The sequence below is a fragment of the Miscanthus floridulus genome, chromosome 8, assembly GCF_019320115.1.
Source record: "Miscanthus floridulus cultivar M001 chromosome 8, ASM1932011v1, whole genome shotgun sequence".
Taxonomy (NCBI): domain Eukaryota; kingdom Viridiplantae; phylum Streptophyta; class Magnoliopsida; order Poales; family Poaceae; genus Miscanthus; species Miscanthus floridulus.
This window is the reverse complement of record NC_089587.1, coordinates 193529196-193547686: the sequence shown is the minus strand read 5'-3', so window position 1 is coordinate 193547686 and position 18491 is coordinate 193529196. Positions and strand designations below refer to the sequence as shown.

General features: G+C 46.3%; 1 pseudogene; it reads right to left on the bottom strand.

Annotated features, from left to right (window-relative positions):
* LOC136470422 (serine/threonine-protein kinase 1-like) overlaps window positions 1–15269 on the bottom strand; it is a 34229-nt pseudogene extending 18960 nt beyond the window's left edge.
* Window positions 15270–18491: the final 3222 nt, after the last annotated feature.

Genomic DNA, 18491 nt, shown 5'->3' with positions numbered 1-18491 from the left:
TATTCACTAGTTGGTCACTTTCTGCACCGATAGTTGGCGCCGTCCGTGGGGAAGATGCTGTTCATTCAACACTTTTTGGTCATTGGATGGCCCATTTTTCCACCACCCCCGCCATGGCGCGCTCGGGCGATACAATTTGCTTTGGCTCCTTGGAGTTTCCTGCACCCTCGCTCGCCGGGATGCGAGTTCCACCTGTCTTTGAGCCATCCCAGGCCTTCCTCTTTGGAAGCCTAGACTTTGTCGCCGACCGACTCAGCATACTACACCTCCACGAGAAGGCTTGCGACCCGACACCCGTCGGAGGGATGTCCTCCATCGACTCCAGGACGCATGACTTCGACGACGTGACATCTACGCTTCATTCCGAGCAAACTCTCTGCTCAAACCCCACTGTAAGTAATATGCGTACTGTTGTTCGCTCTTTATTTACCATCTCCCACCGATCACCCGGAGGGAATGCACCACCCACGCCACAAACACCGTACGATCGGTTTCCCTACGGCCTCGCGTCCTCCATGGATGCATACGCTCGGGGGCTCCAAAGGATGCTGGTACCATCCCCCCTTAGGTCTGAATTTGTGGGATTGGCAGGCTGCATTCCTACCATTTCCCACGATCTCTCGGATGGTGAGGGCGAGAGCGACGGCTCCAGCATCGGTGATGTGGCCCCCCGCCACCATCTGTCATGGGAGTGCGCTATGGCGGACGCTCTAGGACAACCGTCGGTGGTTGTGGAGTCTACGTAAACTCACACCCCTCTGGACCCACATGTGGGGGCCCTCACATTAGTGCAAGCACACATCGAGGAATTATGACAACGATGGCAGAACCAGCCGCCGCCTGCGCCGGCGCAGTCGATGTGACACGTTGCACCCCATGCACCTGGCCCGGCGGGTGGCGCCCGGGGTCACACCCGTTAGGTCCAACATGACATCATGAATGAGGGGAGCGGTCTCCCACAATTTGCCTGGGCCATCCAGAACATCGCTACTGCGACAATGCTTCTACGCGGCGTTCCCGAGCCCATCGACCCCTAGGAACGCGCAGTCTACCGGAACCTCCGGGTTCGGGTAGAAGCCGCCACTGTCCAATAGGTGGAAAGCTCTATGTCGTGACTCTGACCCATGCCCTGTCTCCCCACCGAGGGAGCGGGGACACGCCGGACGGGTCACTCCATCCGCTCGCTGCAACAACCGTCAGGCGTAGCTCGGGAAGCGGCAGTCACGCCACGATCCAACCTGGCGCCCGCACCACACCAACTACTAGTACACGAGCGGCCCGATCCGCACCAAGACGCTAGTAGCATCGTCAGCAACCAGCATTAGGCCTAGCACAATGGTGATCTCCACCGAACGGCAGCAGCCGACATGGATCTTGGCCGAACCATCGAGGGGAGCGGTGAAACGGGCCCCAGGCGCGGTCACCGGTTTGACGACCAGAGCCCTAGCCTTGAGGGCCCAGGGCCATGGGCCTTCAGCCAACGCATCTGGAGAGCACCATTCCCGCAGCATATCTGACCGCCCGCCAACATCACCAAATACACCGAGGAGACAAACCCAGGCATTTGGCTCGAAGACTTCCGACTCGCCTGTCGGGCCAGAGGAGTGGATGATGACCATTTCATCATTCAATACCTTCCCATTTGCGTGGGGGAACATGTTCGGGTATGGCTTGAATTCCTTCCGCACGACAGCATCCGCGACTGGACGGACCTCAAGAGGGTCTTCATTGGGAATTTCTAGGGGACGTACGTCCGCCCGTGAAACTCCTAGGACCTCAAGAGCTATCAACAGGAGCCCAACGAGTCCCTGCAGGATTATATCCATAGGTTCTCCCAACGATGCAACTCCCTCCTCGATGTCGTCAACGCAGACATCATCAGCGCGTTCCTCTCTAGGATGAACTGCGAGTCCTTGATTCGCAAGCTTAGCTGCTTGAAACCCTATACCACCCGTGACCTGCTCGACATCACCACCAACCACGCCTCTAGTGAGGAGGCGGTCGGAGCGGTCTTCAGCGGAGGCCAGGATAAGGTCAAAGCCGAGCGCACAGACCTAGACGAAGGCCCCTCCACACAGAGGGGCAAGAAAAACCAAAAAGACCAACGCCGGTCGGACAGCTCCGCACTGGTCGCTACGGCCAATCGCACGGCCAAGCAGCCCCAACAGGGACTGCCTGACCACTTCAACAAACTCATGGATGGTCCATGCACCAACCACAACTACCCCGTCAAACACCTCTACAAGGACTGCCAGCTCCTCAAGCGCTTGCTGAGGTAAGCTGACAGGTCAAAGGAAGAAAAAGGCGAGGAAGCAGCGACCAAAGAAGGGGGCGCAGCGGGCGAGGATCCAGACGACTTAAGGTTGAAGTGATCCGACCGGACACCTACTGACCAAAGGACAACAACGACGCCCATCTCTCCGAACTACTGGAACAACTATGTCATTTTTCCTAAAGCTTCAATCTTATCATTATTTACTTAGTATATGCTCCTACAAAAGCGCCCCGACCCGAACACTTTTCGGCCCGGGGCACTCGGGGGCTCCACTAGGGTACACTACTATCATTATGCTTAATGACTATCTCCCGGTTTTGTTTACATATGATGGAATTCCTTCCTACCCAACCAACAGGATAGTTCGTTCCTTAGTTTTGCTTTACGTAGCTTTGCTTTAAAAACATTCCAACCGATCGCACCCCACCTTTCCCTACGGTTACGAGCAGCCAAGCCTCGCAGGCCACGCCCCGGGCTCCCAAGGTCACGGCCTACGGGACAAACGGGCAGGTACGAGAAAGAAAGAATAAAAAACAAAATTATGCTAAGGGAAACTAAGGAATGAAAGGGAATAGGCTCTCCTGAACGGAGCAATTCCATCACAGAAAAGAAAACTGATGGTAGTCATTAAACACACAGTAATATTTACACGGGGCTCCCCCACAAACTTAACTTTTACATTTTCTACTTCTGCAAATACTACTGTGACCGCAAGGGATCCGCTCGGTTCTGCTCCCTTGGCTTCGTCAAGCACAATGGGTAGGAAGCAAAGGGATGCCCCATGTAGGCCATGCCGACTCTGTCACGAACGACGAGCGCAGGTCCTGGTTGGACATTTCCGACTGAAGCTCTCCGAACCCCGTCACTCAGGTCATCAAGGTCCTGGTCGAACATTTCCGACTGAAGCTCTCTGAACCTCGTCATGCAGGTCATCAAGGTGAGCATGTGTTCATTAATACAAAAACTGTTCACACAAGGGCTCACCCATGATTGACGAGCGTAGGTCCCAGTTGGACATTTCCGACTAAAGCTCTCCGAACCCCGTCACTTAAGCCATCAAGGTGAGCACTACCAACCCCCTCTATTTCCTTACAATCATTTCATACATCCATACGCGCATTCATTCCATACGCCCGTGCCTCCTGGACGATTCGGGCCCTGAACCGTCTAGGGGCTCGGGAACTAAGCATCGCACGTGCAGTGAAATGCATCAGAACATTCCGTGTTGCGTCACGAAGCGACGGTTGCCTCATTCGACATGAGCAACCAATAGAGCTAGTGGAGAAAACCGTAGATGAGCACCGTATGGCCCTCGCCCGGTCTGGCAGACCGGGTCATCTCAACCTTCTCATTCGATCCTGAACCTCTCGCTAGGCCCACATAATCTCCATCGAGGGGAGGCTGTTAGGCCACCCGGGTCAGTCTCCGGAATGACCTAGGCATCTGCCGGGTTGCAGGTAAAGGAGTAGTGGAATGTCACAAGAGGGCTATGCCGACCCCGTCACGATTGACGGACCCAGATTCCACTCGATCACACCCGTTAGCGAACTCACCGAGCTAGTCTTCGAGCCCGAGCGATCGGGACAAGCGATGAAACTTAGCCCCTCTGGTTGTGAGGAACCAGATGGGGTAACGCACACAACTCACATCGACCCCCACGAAGGCTCGATAGGGCTCGAGGGCTCAAGACAAACGCCAAGGACGGCGACCTCAAACTCACTAGATCCACAACTCCGACTCGCCCGGTCCCGCGGCGCACACCAACGCAGGATCCACGAGCACCGCCTCATCCGATCTTTAACTAACTAACTACGCTTCGACTGCGCTCTAAAAATCCAGGGACCGTGACTCCGAACTCATGTAACGGCTTCACTTCCGACTGTGCTCCAAAAATCCAGGGACCGCGACTCCAAACTCGCATAACGGCTTCACTTCCGACTGCACTCCAAAAATCCAGGGACCGCGACTCCAAACTCACGTGAAAACTAACTAAACTAACTACCTCGGCCGCCCAGGCTGCGCCGAGGCTGGGATCCCCAACTCCGACCCGCTCGGTCCCACGGCACGCACCGACGCTAGGACCCACGGTCTTGGTCTCGTCCAACCCCTAAACTAACTATTTAGAAAGCACGGCACGCACCGATGCCAGGGTTTGTCCAAACTAACTCTCTCACCCGATCCCACAACGCGCATCGATGCCAGGATCAGTGAGCTCTCTCATGATCGAACTAACTCCCTCACACGATCCCACGGTGCACATCGACGCCAGGATCAGCGAGCTCTGGCTCATCCAAAGCACGACTTTGACTCGCTTGATCCCATGGCGCGCATCGACGCTAGCATCAGTGAGCTCTGGCTCATCCAAAACACGACTCTGACTCGCTCAATCCCATGGCATGCATTGACGTCAGCATCAGCGAGCTCTGGCTTGTCCAAAGCATGACTCCGACTTGCTCGATCCCACAACGCACATCGACGCTAGCATCAGCGAGCTCTGGCTTGTCCAAAACATGACTCCGACTTGCTCGATCCCACAGCGCGCATCGACGCCAGCATCAGCGAGCTCTATCTTGTCCAAACACGGACTCCAACTCGCTCGATCCCACGGCGCACATCGATGCTAGCATCAGCGAGCTCTGGCTCATCCAAAACATGACTCTGACTCGCTCGATCCCACGGCGTGCATCGATGCCAGCATCAGTGAGCTCTGGCTCGTCCAAAACATGACTCCGACTCACTCGATCCCACGATGCGCATCGACGCCAACATCAGCGAGCTCTATCTTGTCCAAACACGGACTCCCTCACTCGATCCCACGATGTGCATCGATGCTAGGATTAGTGAGCTCTGTCTCGTCCAAAACACGACTCCGACTCACTCAATCTCATGGCGTGCATCGACACCAGCATCAGTGAGCTCTGTCTCGTCCAAGACTGACTCCCTCGCTCGATCCCACAACGCGCATCGATGCCAGGATCAGTGAGCTCTGTCTTGTCCGAAACTAACTACCTCACCCAATCCCATGGCGTGCATCGATGCTAGGACCAATGAGCTCTATGTCATCTGAAACTAACTGCCTCACCCGATCCCATGGCGCGCATCGACACCAGGATTAGTGAGCTCTATCTTGTCTGAAACTAACTGCCTCACCCAATCCCACGGCATGCATCGACGCCAGGATTAGTGAGCTCTGTCTCATCCAAAAACCCTTGACTGACTCCCTCGCTCGATCCCATGGCGTGAACTGACACCGGGATCCACAAGCTCCCTCTCACCCAATCTCTCAAAACAAACTAAAAAACTACCTCGACTGCACAACGATGCCTTGGGCGACAAAATTCCATCTCAGACTAAAAACACACACACACATGCCCACCAGAACAACACCCCCAGATGGTTCTGCTTGAACCACCCGGGGGCTCAGGGGCTACACCCGTGGGTGCACTCGCGCGCACCCATCAGCAAGACAAAAATCCCCCGAATGATTCGACCCGAATCGCCCGGGAGCTCAGGGGCTTCTGTCGGGTTCATAAACCTAGGGTCCCTCGGGGACCGGCTTCTGCGCCAAGGCTCGACCCAAGAGTCTAAATACAACTGGCCGGAAGGATAGCCTAGTCATCGACCAGAAGGTCTGGACCAAAAGGAGCAGCGCCCGCTCATCGACCCCTTGGGCACACCACACCGATCGAAGCACTCGCTTCGGCCTCCAGCCGCCTCCGGACGCCCTCTCCGATCAGAAGGCCTGGCCCAAAGCGCTACTTCTGACTCCAACCCTGTGTCCCTCCGACCGAGGCTCGTAGGAACCCTGGTCACCGCTCTTCTCTAACCGGCGCACTCAGAGCCGACTGGAGCCATTCGACCAGGGACGCCTGCTCGGTAGGAACTAGAAGACGTGCGGAGAAAGGCAAGGCAAGGCTCACAAGTCAAAACCACTGTACCAGGGACCATACCCTGCATAGAATAGTACTCTACAGCCACCTCACACTAACAGTATTGTAGGCGCCGACATCTCCCTCTACAGTATTATAGGGGCCGCTAAAACTCCCATATGGCATCAAACAGTATTTGCAGGTACCGACGTCCACCATCCCTGAAAAAGGCAACACAACCTCCCGTATGCATCTAACATTCTTTAGTGATATCAACAGTGTTGTAGGTGCCCACCATTATCTGGTACCCATCGGTGCGGGCAACAAGGCTCGGTAGGCGTGGACAACAAGGATCGGTAGCATACGCACCCTTTCCCTCTCACTTGTAAAGCCATCCCCTTCATCTATAAAAGGGGGTGCGCTTCCTCCAACAAAGGGAGACCGATCCCAGTTGATCAGAGTTCCTTAGATTGATAGCTCTCAACCATAGAACCGCCAGGTTCAGACCTCAAGCACCCACGTGAACACTTAGCTAATAGCGAAGTTCCTATCACTCTCGGCCCTTCCGACCGGAGCCGACTAAACCTCTTGTACACCCCATCTTTCTCCTTCTCGTTTGTAACCCCACTACAAACTTTGAGCACCTGGGCTCAGGAATAAAGTCACCGACCGACCCTAATTGGATGTAGGGCACGTTGCCTGAACCAGTATAAATCATGTGTCATTGAGTGCTAGGCCACCTCCGATCACAATGTACAACAAAACTACAAATATTCACTAGTTCGCCACTTTCTGCACCGACACCTTGACTCTTAGTGAGCCATAGTGAAAGACCAATTTGGGTTTTGGTAATTGAGTGACAATGTTAGTGAACCAATGGTTTTGTTTATGAGATGAAAGGTGAAAGCTTAATTAGTCCACAAGCTATTTGAACTATGAGGATCCATGAAGAGGAGATGGCAAGGACCATGAGGTGAAAGGCTTAACATGTGGAGATGGTGGATGGAAAGCAAAGGATGAAAGGAAAGGCCAAGGCAAAGGCATATCTTAGGGTTTTCTTTCACTGGCTGTCGACGATATGTGGTCGGTAGTCCACCAAGGGTGAAAGGTCCTAAATGGCTAGAGAGGGGTGAATAGCCTAGTAAAATTTTTCTACAACACTTAAGACAAGGTGGTTAGATAACTAAATGGCGTAATGCAAGTTTTGCGCTAGCACTACAAGAAAGATGCAAGCCACCTATCCACAAGTCTAGTGAGCTATACTTTACTTAGGCACTCAAGAGCTAAGACTAATCAACAACTACTAGATAACTAAGCAAGATAGCTAATTACAACTAGAAAGATAAACTAACACTACACAAGATATATATCAATGTAAATGCAATAGACTGATAGAGAGGGTTATACCGCCGTGGCAAGTGAGCAATCAATAGACACAATGAAATCCTAGGAATGGAGATGACACACAATTTTTACCAAGGTTCACTTGCTTACCGACAAGCTACGTCCTTGTTGTGACGGTCACTTACTTGGAGGTTCAAGCACTAGTAGGCATACACAAGCCTAACCCACAATGGGTGCCGCACAACCGACACAAGATGAGGACACTCAATGTCACGAGCAATATATTAGAGTCACCTTTCATGAGCTTCCATAGGGAATAGGCGCAAGAACCCCTCACAAAGACAATGAGTGTTCCAAGAGCAATCACCAATCTTGCCAACACTTCTCCACTGCACCAAGCCGTCTAGGTGGCGGCAACCACCAAGAGTAACAAGAGAAATCCGTAGCGAAACACAATCACCAAGTGCCTCTAGATGCAATCACACAAGCAATGCATTTGGATCACTCAATCTCACTTTGATTTGCAATATGAAGCAAGAAGATGAGTGGGAGGGAGTATGCTTATCTTAATGGGATGTTAGGAATGTTAAAATGCCAAGAGAGATAGACCAAAGCCAGCCATCTAGTATTTATAGACACCCCATTGAAAATATACTCGTTGGCCCCTTTAGTGGGCTGTCTGCGCACGCACCGGACGCGTCCGGTGCCTTTGCGTCCAGTGTATCACCAATTGGCATGTGTCCTAGCCATTTGAATATTACTGTTGGCATGCAATGGCTACTCACGCGTGCTCACTATGCATTCACTAGACGCGTCTGGTCAACTAACCGGACTCAGCAGCCATAGTGTTCGGTGCGCACTCAGAGAGGTTCAAAACTTGATTTTCATCACCGGACGCATCCGGTCGTCCGGACCGGACTCTCTAAGTGTTCGGTGCTCTCTCTGCTTCAACTCCAAGAGCCACGTCACACTGACTAGACTCGTCTCGACCGCGTCCGGTCCATCTGGGTCAGCAGCGTCTAGTGCAACATAGAGAGCTCCCCGAGAGCTCTCCGTGGCACTGGACACGTTTGGTCACACACGACTGGACTCGCCCAGAGTCAGCGCAACTAGGGTTTTGTACCGGACACGCCCGGTCCCACGGGGACCAGTGTCCAGTCAACTAGGGTTAGCCACCGAACGCGTCTGGTCCTAGGGGACTAGCATCCGGTGCACTCTCTTGAACCATGTCTTTTCTCCAATTGCTTCACCCTTGTTCCCAAGTGCTAAACACAATGTGTATCACCTTTGTGCATGTGTGTTACCATATTTCCCAAGCATTTTCAAGGTTGTTAGCACTCACTAGAATCTAAATGCATATGCAATGAGTTAGAACATCTAGTGGCACTTTGATAACCTCATTTCACAATGAATTTCTCCCCTCTTCATAGTATGGCTATCAATCCTAAATACACTCACACCCTCTATGGTGTCTTGAGTGCCAAAAACAAAATGGCCCTATTAAGTATACCTTTGCCTTGAGCCCTTTTTGTTTTTCTCTTTCTTCTTTCCAAGTTGGAGCACTTGATCATCATATTTTGGCCATCACCTTTGCCATGATCATCATCTAGCTCCACACTTGATCTTGAACCATCCTTACTTGTCTACACACTTAGATCAAGGATTAGTCCATAGGTTTCATCAATTATCCAAAACCAAACTAGGGCTTTCAATCCCCCCCTTTTTGGTAATTGATGACAACCTTTACAAAGATATGAAATATAATCAATTTGAACTTGAGTTGCTTGTCCAAGCATTTTGTTCATGAATTGTATTTGGACAAGTTACGCAAATTCGGTTTGGTAGTTATTAGCTCCCCCTACATATGTGCTAGATGAGTTTGGTACAAAGCATTGCACATATGTATAGATAAGAATAGTGGGAGAGTGAACAACTACTAAATGATGCTAAGGTGTAAAGAATGGACCTTTGAAGCGTGATACCATCGGAGTGCACAATTTCAACCATCCTTAGCACCAAGAGTAGCTAGATACCACTTTGAAAATACAAAGAACTAGATACCTCATGTGATCAACATTAAATGATAGGTTCTAGTACCATTTGAAAACATATTACTTTGTGGCATATCTAGCTATTACCTATGCATGCTTGTATTTCAATCACCACACAAGTTCTATTTCTAGCATACACCACACAAGCATGTATATTGAATTTAAAAACTTGTGCAATGTAATCAATCAAATGAATATGCTCATATAAATGCAACAAATAAGTTCATGAGCTTGCTCCCCTACTTGTGTGCTTAAAATTCAAATTTTCAAATTTTTCATTGATCCTCCCCCTTTATCATATCTCTCCCCCTTTGTATTATTCATTCTATCTTTGTGACCAACTTCTCCCCATAAAGCATTTTATATCTTTGTACCAATTTTCCCCCTTTGTCATCTATTAACACAAAAGGTACACCAATTTTAGGTAGGAAAGTTTTAGTCAATCAATGGATATCACTTGTAAGATTCTTGGGAGTGGAGCATTAGTTCAATTGGTTTAAACTAGACAACATGTATAAGATATTTAACTCGGTTTAAACCAATGACAAGCTTCTTCACACATTTTGCAATGGTTATCTTGCCAATGTTGAATTAAACACTTGATACATATTAGCTAGATCAAACACTAGGTTTACAAGCCCATAAACAAGTTATATGCTACCACTAGATCATAGTCAACATAGAAGCATTAGTGGCACCATATAAGCATTAAAAACATTTGTTTTAGTGAATGAGCCTAAGGAGTGCAAGGTATGACTAGATGCACTAAACAAGTCCTTAGTCAAGTATAAATGCCATGTCAAACAACTTTTACCTTTGCTTTACTCGAAGGAGAGGCATGCCATACATGTGTGGGTGCATTCATCTAGAGGAGGGGTGAACTCAACTCATATTGGAGAAGTCAAGTATGTTCAATTCATTCCTTATCTTGTAAAACCTCTTCTCATCCAATGGTTTGGTGAATATATCAGCAAGTTGATCAATAGTGCCCACACTCTCAATTGAAATGTCACCCTTTTGTTGATGATCTCTAATGAAATGATGTCGGATATCAATATGCTTTGTTCTTGAGTGTTAAACCGGGTTGTTCGTGAGCTTGATTGCACTTTCATTGTCACATAGCAATGGCACTTGTTTGAATTTGATTCCAAAATCATCCAAAGTTGCTTTCATCCAAAGTAATTGAGCACGACAACTACCGGTGGATATGTATTCGGCCTCGGCTGTAGATAGTGCTACACTATTTTGCTTCTTTGATGACTATGAGACAAGTGATCTTCCAAGAAATTGACATGTGCCCAATGTGCTCTTCCTATGAACCTTGCATCCCGCATAATCAGAGTCCGAATATCCAATTAACTTAAATTGAGATCCCTTGGGATACCATAATCCAACATCTTGTGTATGCTTCAAGTACCTCAATATTCTCTTTGTTGCCTTCAAATGACTCTCTATTGGTGAGGCTTGGAATCTTGCACACATGCATACACTAAACATGACATCCGGCCTAGAAGCGGTCACATAGAGTAAGCTTCCAATCATTGACCGATACAACTTTTGATCTACCATATTTCCACTTGAGTCCAAGTCCAAATGACCATTGGTTCCCATAGGTGTATGAATTGCCTTAGCTTCTTCCAATCCAAATTTCTTAACCATGTCCTTGATGTACTTTCCTTGACTTATAAATGTACCATTCTTCATTTGCTTAATTTAAAGTCCAAGGAAGTAACTTAGTTCTCCAATCATAGACATTTCAAACTCATTTGCCATCATATTTCCAAACTCTTCACAAAAATCTTGATTGGTTGATCCAAAGATAATGCCATCTACATATATTTGCAACACAAACAAGTCCTTGCCTATCTTCTTGGTGAAGAGAGTAGTATCAACCTTGCCCATCTTAAATCCCTTAAAGAGTAGGAAATCCCTCAATCTCTCATACCATGCTCTAGGTGCTTGTTTCAAACCATACAATGCCTTCTTGAGCTTGTACACATGGTTGAGTTTCTTGTCATCTTCAAATGTGGGAGGTTGCTCAACAAATACTAGCTCATTGATATAGCCATTGAGAAAAGCACTCTTCACATCCATTTGATAGAGCTTTATGTTATGAGCACAAGCATATGCTAATAAGATTCTAATTGCTTCCAATCTTACAACCGGTGCATATGTTTCTCCAAAGTCAAGACCTTCCACTTGTGTGTATCCTTGTGCAACCAATCTTGCTTTGTTTCTCACAACTATTCCATCTTGATCTTGTTTGTTGCGAAAGACCCATCTAGTGCCAATCACATTGTAGTTCTTTGGTCTCTCAACTAGTTTCCAAACTTGATTTCTTGTGAAGTTATTCAATTCTTCTTGCATTGCATTCACCTAATCAACATCTTGTAAGGCTTCTTCTATTTTGGTAGGCTCCATGGATGATACAAATGAGTAATGCTCATAAAAAGAAGCCAATCTTGATCTTATTTGTACACCACTTCTAATATCACCAACTATTTGATCTATAGGATGATCTCTTGCAATACTAGTTGGTTGGAGCACTTGCACTTGATTGCTTGAGCTTGATTGACCATTTGATTGATTCACTTGAGATGATGTACTAGCCACTTGTTGATCTTGCATAGGAGATGATGAGCTAGCTTGACTTGCATTAATTTGAACATTCAATGGAGTGAACACTTGATAGTCATCATCTTGCTCATATATCACTTCTCTAGGCCTTATATCACCAATATCCATATTCTTCATTGCATTTGCCAATGGTAGACCTCTCACATCATCATGATTCTCATTCTCATCTTGAGATCCATTGGTTTCATCAAACTCAACATCATGAACTTCCTCAACTATCTTGCTTGAATTATTCCATACTCTATATGCTTTGCTCGTAGTTGAATAACCAAGTAAGAACCCTTCATCACATTTCTTTTCAAATTTGCTCAATCTTGTGCCTTTCTTCAAGATATAACATTTGCAACCAAACACTCTAAAGTATGCAATGTTGGGCTTTCTTCCATTCAATAACTCATAGGGTGTCTTCTCAAGCAATCTATAACAATAGAGACGGTTACTACAATAGCAAGCCATGTTGACAGCTTCGGCCCAAAAAGAATCACTCACATTGTATTCACTAAGCATTGATCTTGCCATATCAATAAGTGTTCTATTCTTTCTCTCAACAAGACCATTAGATTGTGGAGTGTACTTGAGAAAGAATTAATGTTTAATTCTAAATTCATCACAAAGTTCATCAATTCTAGTATTCTTGAATTCACTACCATTGTCACTTCTAACTTTCTTGATAGTTGTATCAAATTCATTGTGGCATCTCTTGATAAAAGTTTTGAATATATCAAATGTTTCACTTTTATCACCAAGAAAGAATACCCATGTGTATCTAGTGAAATAATCAACTATCACAAATCCATACTTATTTCCACCAATACTAGTATATGTGGTTGGTCCAAACAAGTCCAGATGCAATAGCTCAAATGCTCTACTTGTACTCATCATGCTTTTGCTAGGCTGTGTGTTTCCAACTTGTTTGCCGGCTTGACAAGAACTACAAAGCTTATCCTTTTCAAATACCACATCTTTCAAGCCCTTAACTAGATCATGCTTAACCAATTTATTTAATTGTCTCATTCCAACATGACCAAGCCTTCTATGCCATAATCAACCCATGCTAGATTTAGTGAGCAAGCAAGTTGACAATTGGGTTTCATTAGCATTGAAATCAACCAAGTAGAGGTTCTCATATCTAAAATCTTTGAATATCAAATTAGATCCATCTACACTTATGATCTCTACATCATTAACTCCAAATATGCATTTGAAACCAAGATCACATAGTTGAGCTACCGATAGCAAGTTAAAGTTCAAGCTCTCTACTAGCAACACATTGGATATGCTCAAGTCATTGTATATTGAAATCTTACCAAGCCCTTTGACCTTGCCTTTTTCATTATCACCAAATGTAATACTATCAACACCATTGTTATCATTTGACTTGATTGAATTGAATATTCTTGAATCACCCATCATATTTGAGTGCACCCACTATCAAGCACCCAATGCCTTCCTCTGGCTTTATAATTGACCTACAAGAAAAGATCAATTCTTTTTAGGTATCCAAACTTGCTTGGGTCTTCCAAGGTTAGTTACTAAGCTTTTGGGCACCCAAATTTCCTTCTTCTTTGGGCCAACAATGGGAGCACCAATAAACTTAGCATTTACACCATTAGTTCCCTTGGTAAGCATGTAGCAAGAATCAAAACAAATAGATGATACATTTGCATTGTTCTTTTTACTCTTGCATGTTTGCTCTACATGCCTAACTTGCTTGCATCTAGTGCACAACCGACCATTGCCCTTCACAGAGTCTTGTGAGTGACAAAAGCCACCTTGCCATTCTTGGGGGTATATCCCAATCCCTCTTTGTTAAGAGAGACCATAGGCTTTACCTAAGACATGAGTGAGCTCATTTACCTCCTTTTTGAGGGTTTCATTCGCAACCATTAGTGAGGAATCACATGTGAAACCATCACTAGTAGATGAGATGGAAGTGAATGTGCTACAAGAAGGGTTAGTGGGAGCAACAATAATAGGAGCATAAAAAGATTCATCAAGTAAATCACAAGGTACTCCTATGTTGCATGTTTGAACAATCTCCTTCTTACTTTGGTCAAGGAGAGAGGAGTGAGCTTTTTCAAGCTTAGAGTGAGCCTTCTCAAGCTTCTCATGGGCTTCCATTAGCCTCTCATGAGATGCATTGAGCTCATCAAAGGATTGCTCAAGAGCTTGATGCTTCTTGCACAATTCTTTGTACTCGTTCCTCTTTTTCTCCATGTAAGAGTGAGCTTGTTCCAACATGTCCATGAGTTCCTCCTTGGAGTACTCCTCATCATCACTCTCACTATCACTACTTTCATAGTCGGATTGTACCTTTGAGCCTTTGGCCATGAAGCATGATGGAGAGTAAAATAAACAAGGCTTGTTGTTGATAGCAATGCTTGCAATAGCCTTCTTCTTGCTTGTCTTCCTCTCATCATCACTATCTTCATCATCATCACTTGTGGAGGCATCACTATCCCATGTGACCATGTATGATTCCCCCTTCTTCTTCTTCTTAAGGATCATCTTCTTATCCTTCTTTTCTTTCTTGCCCTTTTTCTTGTCATCATCACTATTGTCACTCTTGTAAGGACAATCATCAATGAAATGGCCTTTGCTTCTACACTTGTAGCATCTTCTTGTGAAGTTCTTGTTCTTTGATTTGTCTTGCTTCCTTCTTGCACCATATCCCTTCTTGATCATGAACTTGCCAAATCTCTTGACAAATAGAGCCATCTTCTCATCATCTTCCTCATCACAAGTACTTGGGCATTCATCATCACTTGGTTCTCCTTTCTTTGCCTTGCCCTTGGATGATGATGTGGCCTTGAATGCCACACTCTTCTTCTTTTCATCCTTCTTCTCATTTTCTTCTTTGTCATCATGATATGTATCATCGGTCATTACATCGCCAAGCACTTGGTTTGGTGTCATTGTGTCCAAACCACTCCTCTCTAACAATGTGACCAACATGCCAAATCTTGGAGGGAGACATCTCAAGAATTTATGAGAGAAGTCCTTGTCCTTCACCTCCTCACCAAGCTCCTTTAGATCATTCACCAACACTTGGAGCCTATCAAACATCTCCGGCACATTCTCATCTTCCTTCATCTTGAAGCTAGCAAACTTCTCTTTGAGGATATAAGCTTTGGCACCCTTGACCACTTATGTGCCCTCATATGACTCTTCTAGCTTCACCCAAGCATCATGAGCCATCTCCATATTCTTGATTTGCTCAAATACTCTTTGGTTGATAGCATCATGAATGACACTAAGAGCAATATCATTGTTTTGCAATTTTTCTTCTTCAGCGGTGGTGGGAGCCTCTAGATTAGCAACCTCAAACTTGGTTTCCACCACTTGCAATATCTTTCTATTGATTTACTTTATATGTATTGTCATTTTTGCCTTCCAATAGCTATAATTGGTGCCATCAAATTGGGGTGGCCTTTTGGTATTGTTGATTTGAGCCATTTTAACACCGTAGGTTGTTAAGCCTCAATTAATGGTGACCTAGCTCTAATACCACTTGAAAGGTCCTAAATGGCTAGAGAGGGGGTGAATAGCCTAATAAAATTTTCTACAACAACACTTAAGACAAGGTGGTTAGATAACTAAATGGCGTAATGCAAGTTTTGCGCTAGCACTACAAGAAAGATGCAGGCCACCTATCCACAAGTCTAGTGAGCTATACTTTACTTAGGCACTCAAGAGCTAAGACTAATCAACAACTACTAGAGAACTAAGCAAGATAGTTAATTACAACTAGAAAGATAAACTAACACTACACAAGATATATATCAATGTAAATGCAATAGACTGATAGAGAGGGTTATACCACCATGGCAAGTGATCAATCAATAGACACAATGAAATCCTTAGAATGGAGATGACACATAATTTTTACCAAGGTTCACTTGCTTGCTGGCAAGCTACATCCTTGTTGTGGTGGTCACTCACTTGGAGGTTCACGCGCTAATAGGCATACACAAGCCTAACCCACAAAGGGTGCCGCACAACCAACACAAGATGAGGACACTCAATGTCACGAGCAATATATTAGAGTCACCTTTCGCGAGCTTCCGCAGGGAATAGGAGCAAGAACCCCTCACAAAGACAATGAGTGTGGCCAAGAACAATCACCAATGTTGCCAACACTTCTGCACTACACCAAGCCATCTAGGTGGCAGCAACCACCAAAAGTAACAAGAGAAATCTACAGTGAAACACAATCACCAAGTGCCTCTAGATGCAATCACTCAAGCAATGCACTTGGATCACTCAATCTCACTTTGATTTGCAATATCAAGTAAGGAGATGAGTGGGAGGGTGTATGTTTAGCTCAATGTGATGTTAGGAATGTCAAAATGCCAAGAGAGATAGCCCAAAGCCGGCCATCTAGTATTTATAGACACCCCATTGAAAATATACCCGTTGGCCCCTTTAGTGGGTTGTCTGCGCACGCACCGGACGTGCTGCAGGGAGCACCAGATGACCATCTAGTATTTATAGACACCCCATTGAAAACATACCCGTTGGCCCCTTTAGTGGGCTGTCTGTGCATGCACCGAATGCACTGCAGGGAGCACCGGACGCGTCTGGTGCCTGTGCATCCGGTGTATCGCCCGTTGACATGTGTCCTAGCTGTTTGAATATTACCATTGGCGCGTAACGGCTACTCACGCGTGCTCACTGCGCATTCACCGGACGCGTCTGATCAACTGATCGGACTTAGCAGCCATAGCGTCTAGTGCGCACTCAAAGAGGTTCAAAACTTGATTTTCATCACTGGACGTGTCCGGTCGTCCTGACTGGACTCTCTCAGTTTGGTGCTCTCTCTACTTCAACTCGGAGAACCACGTCACACTGACCGGACTCATCTCGATCACGTCCGGTCCATCTAAGTCAGTAGCGTCTAGTGCAACACAGAGAGCTCTTGAGAGCTCCCCGTGGCACCGAACGCGTCCGGTCACACACGACCGGACTCGCCCAGAGTCAGCGCAACTAGGGTTTAGCACTGAATGCGTCCGGTCCTATGGGGACCAGCGTCTGGTGCACTCTGTTGAACCCTATCTTTTCTCCAATTGCTTCACCCTTGTTTCCAAGTGCTAAACACAATGTGTATCACCTTTGTGCATGTGTGTTAGCATATTTCCAAAGCATTTTCAAGGGTGTTAGCACTCACTAGAATCTAAATGCATATGCAATGAGTTAAAACATCTAGTGGCACTTTGACAACTGCATTTCACAATGAATTTCTCCCCTCTTCATAGTATGGCTATCAATCCTAAATACACTCACACCCTCTATGGTGTCTTGAGTGCCAAAAACAAAATGGCCCTATCAAGTATACCTTTGCCTTGAGCCCTTTTTGTTTTTCTCTTTATTCTTTCCAAGTTGGAGCACTTGATCATCATATTTTGGCCATCACCTTTGCCATGACCATCATCTAGCTCCACCACTTGATGTTCAACCATCCTAACTTGTCTACACACTTAGATCGAGGATTAGTCCATAGGTTTCATCAATTAGCCAAAACCAAACTAGGGCTTTCAAAGGGGTATACCCACGATGGTAGATTGAGTGGTGAAGGTGCGCGTGATCAGGAACCGGATGGTAACACAAGCATAGAGACACGAAGTTTAGACAGGTTCAGGCCATCAATATGACATAATACCCTATGTCCTGTGTTCTGGTGGATTGTATTGATGATGAGATAATGAGAGATGATTTTGAGGGGGTCCCCTACCCGCCTTATATAGCCAGGGGATAGGGTTACAGGTCGGTTAGATCTAAATCTAGTCAGTTACATGACAATCTTCATAAGGAATATGATATCTAGTATATCCGATCCAATCTATCTCTATCTTTGGGATTCCTTCCTGATGCCTTGTGGTGCACGTCGAGCAGCGCCTTGCACCGCACGCCTTAATCTTGTGGGCTGGACCGTCCCTGATGGTGCAGGCCCATGTCTTACGCTGTGGGTACCTAGGGTTATACCCCCCACACCGTCCTAAGGTGATTAGAGAAGTAAATTATTCAGGTTTAGGATAGATAGTCTACTACAAAGAGGGAAAATCTTTAGCTAATGCAATTATCTAGTGCTACTGGACAAGGTCTAACATTGCATATGTATTAGATAGAGTGGCGCGGTGAGGTGCAAGTGAAAATCTTTGAAAAATGTTTTCAAAATGCTAACTCAATGTTAAAGGTGATGGTTTTCCTGTATGATACCTATTGGAGTTAGGCATTTTAGAAGGTTTGAAGAGAGAAGCTCGATGGGCCAATTTTAGTATTGGCCCTAAGTAGATTGGTCCGATCATCCATCGGAGC